At 36.9% G+C, this 9,006-nt stretch overlaps 1 protein-coding gene across 3 annotated transcripts in view; it reads left to right on the top strand.

The window, feature by feature from the left end:
- The first annotated feature begins 837 nt into the window (after window positions 1-837).
- Window positions 838-9,006, top strand: part of LOC143031135 (uncharacterized) — a 15,594-nt gene continuing 7,425 nt past the window's right edge. The window contains exons 1-3 of one of the 3 annotated variants that reach the window (XM_076194623.1): window positions 838-1,033; window positions 3,566-3,648; window positions 5,102-5,261. The gene's annotated coding sequence lies outside the window, so the exon portion shown is untranslated. Of the gene's footprint in view, window positions 1,034-3,565; window positions 3,649-5,101; window positions 5,262-8,480; window positions 8,906-9,006 lie in introns of those variants that run through there. The other 2 variants (XM_076194622.1, XM_076194624.1) reach the window with 2 other exon arrangements.

The following is a 9,006-nucleotide window of genomic DNA, read 5'->3' as shown; positions in this document are numbered from 1 at the left end:
TGAAATAAGAGTTTACTCTTTCACTGTCACTTATTGTGAGAATAAATTCTAATCTTGTCCAAACTAATACCTTAAAAAAGCTAACACGGCCATAGCCAGCACATTTATGCATTATGTCAGTTAAATTTTATATTACAAGATTAGTATTAATGGCTAATGAGTTGTTGTTGTTTTCTTTGTATGCGGGGCAAAAATGTTCATGCGTGAAAACGTTCATAAGTAAAATATAAAAGGCAGATAAACGCGGCTTCTTAATTTTAGTTACTCCTGATGGAGAATCTTGCCTCTCCTACAGTCGCAGCCCACATTAGCATTGCAAGGATTACAGTTAAATGTACCCTTCTGGTAAACACAACAAAAATAAACCAATACAATTATATTATGGAAAGTAAACAAGTAAATAAATGAATAAGCAGAAAATAAAATAAAAAATAATATTTCGGTTGCATTGCATGAACAATGAGTGAATCGGCTTCGAAATAAATAACCAACCCAAATCTCGTAATTCCGCCATCATCAGTAGATTTATACATATTGAAGGAATATTTGAATGTACAGTATTTATAATATAGACTCCAAAAATATTCTGGGAAACTTTCCAGTGCCATCGGCGCTAGAACCATGGTATTGTTATATTATCCAGAATAACACTTAACTCGTTACATTATGAAGTAATATATTCTATATTTACTATTGCTTGTTATATTTACTACTTCGAATGTTCTTCGGTAGTCTTTTTATACTTTTGAACAGTATGAGATTTGCTAGGTAGTACCTTGACGTATTTCTTCACTAAGCGGCAAATAGCTAACGAACTTTGTAACATGCCACGTTCCATAAAAAAATCAGGGGAGATTCAATGTGGTGTGTCATCACAGTCTGTTGTGCATACAAGTGGTTGTGCAGGACCGTTTGTTCTTTTTACAAAGAGATAATCTACAAGAGTTGACATGGTAATAGTTTACGCCGAAGGATATTGATGCAGAAATAGAAGTTTGAACGCAACATATCCCATTGGACGTGTTAAGGACGAGTAAGTATAGATTAGAACATGAATATTGAAACATTTCACGTGTTATTTGTTTTGTTTGGAAATGGTACACATTATTGATCTGTTGAACGTCATGTCAAATGAAGTGGAAACTTTGTACTAAAACACTAGATTTGGCTGGTGGACCACTACGACTGTAAGGAAAAAGACGTGAAGACCAAAGTATAAAGAGAGTGCAGCAACTTGTAAAGATTGTTGCGTCTTTGAAGGAAATAGTGAAGATGTAAACAAAGACAGCTGTGACTAGGTTTATGTAAATCTCGTCCTTCAATTCAAGAAAAAATAAATTTAAAATTTATTTTTATTTTGTGAGCTTATGTCTGTGCATTGGCCCAAACATCCTAGTTTCCATGCCCATGGTCCAAATTATCAAATGCTCTAGATTCAGGACATTTTGGCCCTATTTGTTTATACAACTTTTAAGTGATATTACAACTTATCACATTTTAGTCAGAACATCTTCACTCTGTCAGATATGTAATGTCACAAATTTATATTTTATGAATTCATTATATTTTAGTTTTTATTTAAATCATAGCCTTGATGAAGACAAAGAATTTTGAGCTTAATGAGCAAGTTTGTTTATTAAAGTTAGTCATTATTCAAGTCAGACATATATGTTAGAAAATTATTTATATTTCTGGTAAATCTAATGAAGTGTACACAAATGATGTATGAATTAAAAATTAAATATTTTGTAAATGATAATATTTTAACATTAAGTTTTTCTTGGAAATCAATAGCAGAAAAAGTGTGTAAAAGCAATATGATAACGAACACATTGACAAGTGTTTGAGACTTTGTTTTGATAGATGCTGAAGTTAAGAAAAATATAAATTGGCCTAACCTAACCTGTATTTAGTAATGCAGTACTTGTAATGCTAGAGGCCATTATGATTGCCATCATTATCAGAGATGTTGACATCTGGTTTTGGTATCTGATTGGACTACAGGGTAAAGAAGAATTTCATAGCTTCATGAGAAGCATGATGCCCAGGTCTGTAACACCCTTTAAAAAATTATAATATGACGTCACTTGGAGCAGAACACCCTTGATAGGAATGATTTACTGTACTAAAAATGACAATGGAAAAACAAGAAGTCTTGAAAAGAAACTCAAAAAGGATAACTATAGAAGCGATCTGAAAAAATAGCTTCCCACACAGAGTGCTGATATCTGGAATAACTTAGATAAAGAAACAGTGTGTGCAAATACTATTCAAGATTTTAAGAAAAAACTTGATGCTGAAAGATACAAAGACGGGTCACCATGAACATAGCTCCCTTCATGTGTAATACAACTAGGTAAAATTAGGTAAATAGCCATTGCCATCATCAAACTGACATTGGTGGGGCTGGACAGACAACAACATGGTATCTCAAATCCATTGTCACAGCATTATTCAGTAGTGTATTTGCTTTTAGCAAGATTTTTTGTTAATTGATTTCTGCTAAGAAAAACATGTTGATATTTAATTGATAACATTTTTAATTTCTTATTGCTATATCATTTAGTTGTGCACTTCTAAAAATAAACCCTGTTTTTTATTTAATGGCAAAAACTGCTTGAGGTGCCTCACACAAGGATATATGAACTGCTCAAACTTAAAATTTCCTCTATTGACTAATACCACACATATCTAACAAATTACTGAAGTATGATTCATTAGGATTGAAGCTTTAAGATTCATTTGGATAAACACCTAAGCAAGATGCTATAATGCCTGCCATTTATTATATATTATTTGTATATTATTGTTTGTTTGTTTTTCATTTATTATTAGATATATGTCTATTATTATTTAGTATTTACCTGTTTGTTTACTATCTAACTATACCTCTGCAATTATTTCATTATTTTATTTATTATTATTTATATAATTATGATTTATATCTACTTATTTATTTATCGTTACTATCATTTTTTCCGCATCCGACCTAGTTATGAACCAAACGGTCTCCTGTCAGCATGCTCCGCCTTTGTAATCCTTTGTAATCCTTATACTTTGCTCATTTCAGATAAGTTATTGTTTTCTTGGTTGATAATGAAGACAATATATTAAGTACTATTTAATATTATGAAGCAAAATAATTGATATATCAGGTGTTTAAAAAGGTGTAAAAAATGAGGTAATGTCGGGTCAACAATTGAAGTGTCCTACATTAGACTTTTTACACATTGAAACAAAGACAAGTTGGGTTTTTGAACCTTAATGAAACCATGAGTTCAGGGTCAGGGAAGAATGTTTATAAATGCTTTATCTCCTTGAGGAACACCACAGCAGGAACAAGGTTTACCAACAAATCCTTAATAGAGTGTATATTGATATTGAAGGATATTGATACAGGAGTAAATATTTGAATGCAATAAATCCTGTTTTGTGGTTTTATTCAAATAAGAATACGAGTATTGAATCTACTCATTGGCCGAATATATTGAAACATTTCACATGTTTTCATTTGTTTTGTGATTGTAAGTGGTACAGATTATTGATCTATTGAACATCATACCAGATCAGGTGGACACTTTGTACAAAGACACCAGATCTAGCCTGTGGACACCACGATTGTGAAGAAGGACCTCAAGACATTACCAAGTAAGTATGAAAACAGTTTAGTAATTAGTATATATTGTTGCATTCCCAGAGAATGTGGTGAAAATGTGAAGAGACAGCTATGACCAGGTTTATGTAATTCTCTTCCTTCAATTCAAGAAATGGTGAATTTAACATGGTAACCAATTCCAAGTTACCGTAGAATTTAAACTAAGCTGAATTAGAGTAAAATCAGTGAGTTATTTTTATGGTAAAACAGTGGGTCCTAAAAGTTGGAGACATCTCAAAGACATAAGAGGCACTTCCACTGCAGTTAAGTGAGTGGCTGTTTTGTATGCTTTCAAATGCATTGTGGTCTTCCACCAACAATTATGTATCACCTCAAGTATTTATTTACAGATTGATATGTCCCATATGTTGAAATTTGGGTCTTGAGATTTTTGCTGGCAGTAGCTATACCTCACTAGCTCATGATGTATACATAGGTATATCATATTCAAGAGGTTACATGTATTTGAGGTGAAATGCCTGTGAAGTATGGTTGGGGTTACTAAGCTGGATAGAGAAACGAGGAGGTGAGGAGGAGGAGACTGGGGGTGGAAACACAGCTGGAAGATAGGGTTGATGAAAGAGTATTAGGATGGTTTGGGCACATGGAAAGAACGAGTGAAGAAAGATTAAAAAAAGAATTGTGGAAGGCAGAGGTGGAGGGGGTGACTAAGGTTGAGATTGATTGATGGAGTAATAGAAGCATTGAGAAAGAGGAGAATGTCTGTTGAAGAAAAGAGAAAACAGAAGATAGGGGTGAGTGGAGAATGGTTGTGTATGGATGATGCTGTGATGAATGGATAGGGGAAGGTGAGGGAGTATGTGTGAATAATATTTTAATGCTGCCCGAAAGGATTTCTCCCTGTCTTCTCTTTTTCTACATGAGGAGGGGGGTCGCCAATTAACTGTAGCAACCTTGCTTTGGATCTGCTGTGTCTTGCTTCTAATCCAGGGCAGTGGGTGAGATGCAGGGATGACCCGTCATCCAGGAGGAGCCAAGAAGAGAGGGAGGGGTGGTGAAAGGAAGTGGGGTATGTGGGGGATGAAATGGGTGGGAGTGGATTTGTGCATTTGGCTTTGGCTACTTCCTTTGTAATGAAGATATAGTCATTGGTATATGTACATACATATGTGTATGTATATACATATATGCACTATATTTCTCACCAGTGATATGTATACATATGTGTTCATATGTTTTTTTATAATAATGAATTCTTAGATTTAAAACACATGATAGAAGGATAAACCCATATAGTGACAAGCTAGAATGCAACTTTCAAGAGTTTACAATCATGAGTGAAAGTCTGCAGTTCAACCTTTGAATAATTGCGTGCATAACATGCTCAAGTGCATCGTAGGAGAGTACGTGCATATACAGCGCGTTTGAGCTGGAAGGGAAAATCCTCAGTCATATGGGCCAACTCGGTTTTGTCCTCTCTTCTAGAAGGTCGGTTCTACTCTTCGATTGAAACTATGGAATAGCAGAGTCGGAACACTTGACCCTCCATTTCATGGACAAATGTGTGCAACGACCAGTGCGTTCCTGCCAAATGTAAAAAGAACAGACTGGATTGGCAAATGACAGACCTGTTATTGGCAATTTGGTATGTTATACTTTTATTGGTTTCTTTTAATGTGCCTGGAAATATGGTAATATTTTATTATTGATTAGTTTTAACACAAACAGCAGGTAAACATGAAATATATGAATAGAGATAAAGTTCTTTCTTGGGCAGCATGGTGTATTTATGGGTTGACATATCTCTGTAAAGTATTGGATGACAATGGATGAATGACTTGGATTGGACAACTGTATGCAGCTACAGATGATTGGGCCATTGTCGGGCTTTATAACGGATGTGGTTTTTTGTACACTAAATGGGGGATCCGTTGCATTGGAGTCCATTAAATGGAGGGTCGATTGTAAAATAGGTTCATGACGCCACTTCACGGAAAATTATTTAAAACCAAGTTGTTAGACCAACACTGATCAAAGCAAAATCTATTTGTATATTGTTACAGAGTACTCAGTTTTATTATTGGATGATTGTAAACTAAGTAAACAAGATGATTTTGTGTTCCTGAAAATGTATTTACTGTAAACAAAACTCTTGCCTCCCCAGATTTGTCTCCTAATGACAGCATCCTTGGTCTTTTGAGATCTGAGTGCTCCCCTCATGGTGTGACTCCTTTGGATGTTCCCTCCTCGGATATGTCGCCTTCAGATAGTAACCCTGACATATCCAGATCTGACAATGTCCATCCTGAAACAGATGACCATTCAAGTGCTGGCAATTCAGAAGAGCCATTGAAACCTCTCACCGCTGAGCAGTGTTTTAACAGCATACGGTTGGCTGGTGCAGAATGCATTTTGCCCAAAATTCCCTTAGGTCCTAAAAGCAACATCAATTATCTGATCAGGAATCCGCAGCCGGTAGGAAAACTAAAGCATAGGATGTATCCAGATGATTGTGGACCGTGGAACAGTAAGAAGGGAACAACAGTTAATATGCATTTCGAACTGAAAGAAGATTTTTCTTTGAGATTGTTATCTTTGAGAAAAGGTGAATTTTGTACTGCCAAAAAGGTTGAAAAGAAAGTAAAATGGATCCCACTGCAACCACAGCCAGAGCTCAAACATATCCTTAAGATGCACAGGTACTATACGTCACTGACCAGAAAGGATAATTACAAGAAACGCATAACCTGGTTTGAGTTCCCCGAGTGTATGGCTAATGTGCATGCTCGGGGTCCTGCAATAGTTGAATATATAGGGAATTACCCAGAGGGAAACACCTGTCATGGCAAATTCCAAAACCACTGTGATAGAGTGGACGTACCTGCACTCCAGGAATAGACACTGAATACTAGAAAGAGGAAGCAGAATGCAGTAAGGAGGAAATTTTAGCTGATGATTGTACAGGGAATGGGATAATAGAACTCATTCTTGAAGGACAGCAATTTACCTGATATGGTGCTCTACCATAGGATGACAAATCAGGAATTTAATTCATTCATAGCAACAAACAGTGAAGCTGCATTGGAATGAGAAGTATGGAACATACTATTCTTGTGATGCATCAGGTCAAAGTTGAGTTGTAAATTGGATGCTACAAATGTTAGGATGGGTTGTGATGAAAAGGCAGTTTTGAAGGCCTTTTTTTTTTTCTTTTCCAGTGGCCACCAAATATTTATATATGAAACTAATAAAAGACCATGTAATCTCAAAGAAAGTAGTCACCCCTCAGGAAACTCAAGAAATTTGTAGTAAATGGCCTATTTGGAGAACATGATGCTGCTAAAACTGATGATGCATTCACCTTTGAAGGGAGGTCTGATGAATTTTGTTTGAAGCATAAAGATGTGCTTCCAGAATTTGTTAGACACTATGAATGGAAACAGAGTTATCCTAAAACCGTATTTCATAAAGCCAAATACAAAATACAAGTGTGAACAACTATGGATGAATGAAAATGGCTATTGGAGAACAAAAAAACTCCCAGAACTTATCTGCACTCTGTTGTGGCTTGTAGAAGTGCAGATGCAAATTCTGTGCTACTGTTTGTGGGCTTCAGGAGATTATGTCTGCCTGCCACAGTAAAGAAAAAAAAAAGATTGTTCCTAAAAATATTTGGCAGTTGAAGAAGGAACTCTTAGCTAACTTCTTGAAAAGTAAAATACAGGGTAGGACTTCAAAAGCTAATGATCCTGGCATGATTGTCCAATCAGATCAGAAGTTTGCCATACCCAATGTGTCATGCTTAGCACACAAAACTGGCTCAAGAAAACATGTGAGGTGCAATCACACACTGCCAAGATAGACTTTCCACATTTTAGTAGTCTAACTCATGAAGCCTTTAAAATAGGTGAGAATTCCAGGCATTTAGTTAGATATCCATGCTCTGGGTTAGATTTAGTTGTTCATTGCAATTACATGAGTTAATGTTGGCATAACACCTGCACTGACTGCATTTGACAAATTGACAGTTTGAGTAGTCCTTTAGGAAAGCAATAGAAAAAAAAAGGCATTCTTCGAAGGACCAGCTCCACGCACCGAATGCTGGATGCATTGTAATCTGTAAAAAGTATAATGCAACAAGGAGTCCTTCAGTTTCTAACCACTTCAGTACAATGATGCCCATGGAGGTATGAGGCGTGAGTAGGAACAAGATGATGCCAGCATTGGCATCTTGATCATATTTATCTTTTTGTAGTTTGTACATGAATTACCCCTGGATTCTATGAACTGGTTTGATCACATTTTCTGTGTTTATTATTACTCAAAGTAAAAGAACGAGTAATACAGCAGTGATTTTATATTTTATTATGCAAGTAGTATGATGCATTGTACATATGACAGCCAATGCTGTGCACGAGAATTTGACTCGTACTGAAGTGGTTAATCATTTAATTTTCATGTATTTGTTACAATTGTCAATCAGAACCAACAATAGAAATATATAAGTCCTAATACAAGGTGTTCAGGGTAAATTTGACACTTTCAAAAAGTAAAGAAAAATGTCATATATTGGCCAAAAATTGATGTATTCTCGAAATTCAAAAGTCCATCTCTTAGAGGATCTTTTGCCAGATACAGTTCACTCAAAGAAGCTGCCCTGAGCCTCCACCATGGCCTCCAGGTGGGACCCAAACCAGCAGCACAGCCTTCTCAGTGTCTTTCAAGAGATCCCTGAACACCAGTTTGATCCTGGTCATCAGCTCGTCCTTGGTGCTGCAGGTGGTGCAATTGGTGTCTTTTTCAACTGCACCCCACACATAATAGTCCATGGGATTGCAATCAGGCAAGTTGGGGGCCAGATGTTGGGACTGGTGAAGTTGCAGACGTTCTCAAACAGCAACCTGTGGGTTTTCCTGGAGGTGTGACATGGAGCCGAGTCCTGCTGTCAAACATATGGTCTTCCCACAGCCTCCTTCTCCACCCAGTGCTTGACAGCAGTGGACAGCAACTCAATATAGCCATCTGAAGTGAGCCTTGAGTCCCTCTTCAAAGATGTGGGGTGGCATGCTGTGGCCTTCACTGGAAACGCCCAAAAACCATCACAATTTGAAGGAACTTGGTCTTCATGAAGCACAGGACTTTGTGCAGACTGTAGGCTAACCACCTACTGTTCTGTGCATTGTGCAACTGGTCCTGGCAGAAGTTCTTCTCGTGTGAGAAGAACCAGAGCATCCCCGGTTCGACTGGGTGTTTGGCCTTGTTGAGGAGTTTCTTGGCTTTTGGTAGGCGGTGAGTAGTCGGCCCTTGCATCTCTTATGTGAGGAGTAGCAAAGATCCTCATTCAGCACTTTCTTCATAGTCGCCACACCGACACCCATCTCTCTTCCCAA

Source organism: Oratosquilla oratoria, chromosome 12 (assembly GCF_046742065.1).
Source record: "Oratosquilla oratoria isolate Oo_2021 chromosome 12, ASM4674206v1, whole genome shotgun sequence".
Taxonomy (NCBI): Eukaryota; Metazoa; Arthropoda; class Malacostraca; order Stomatopoda; family Squillidae; genus Oratosquilla; species Oratosquilla oratoria.
This window is presented reverse-complemented; position numbering and strand designations above follow the sequence as displayed.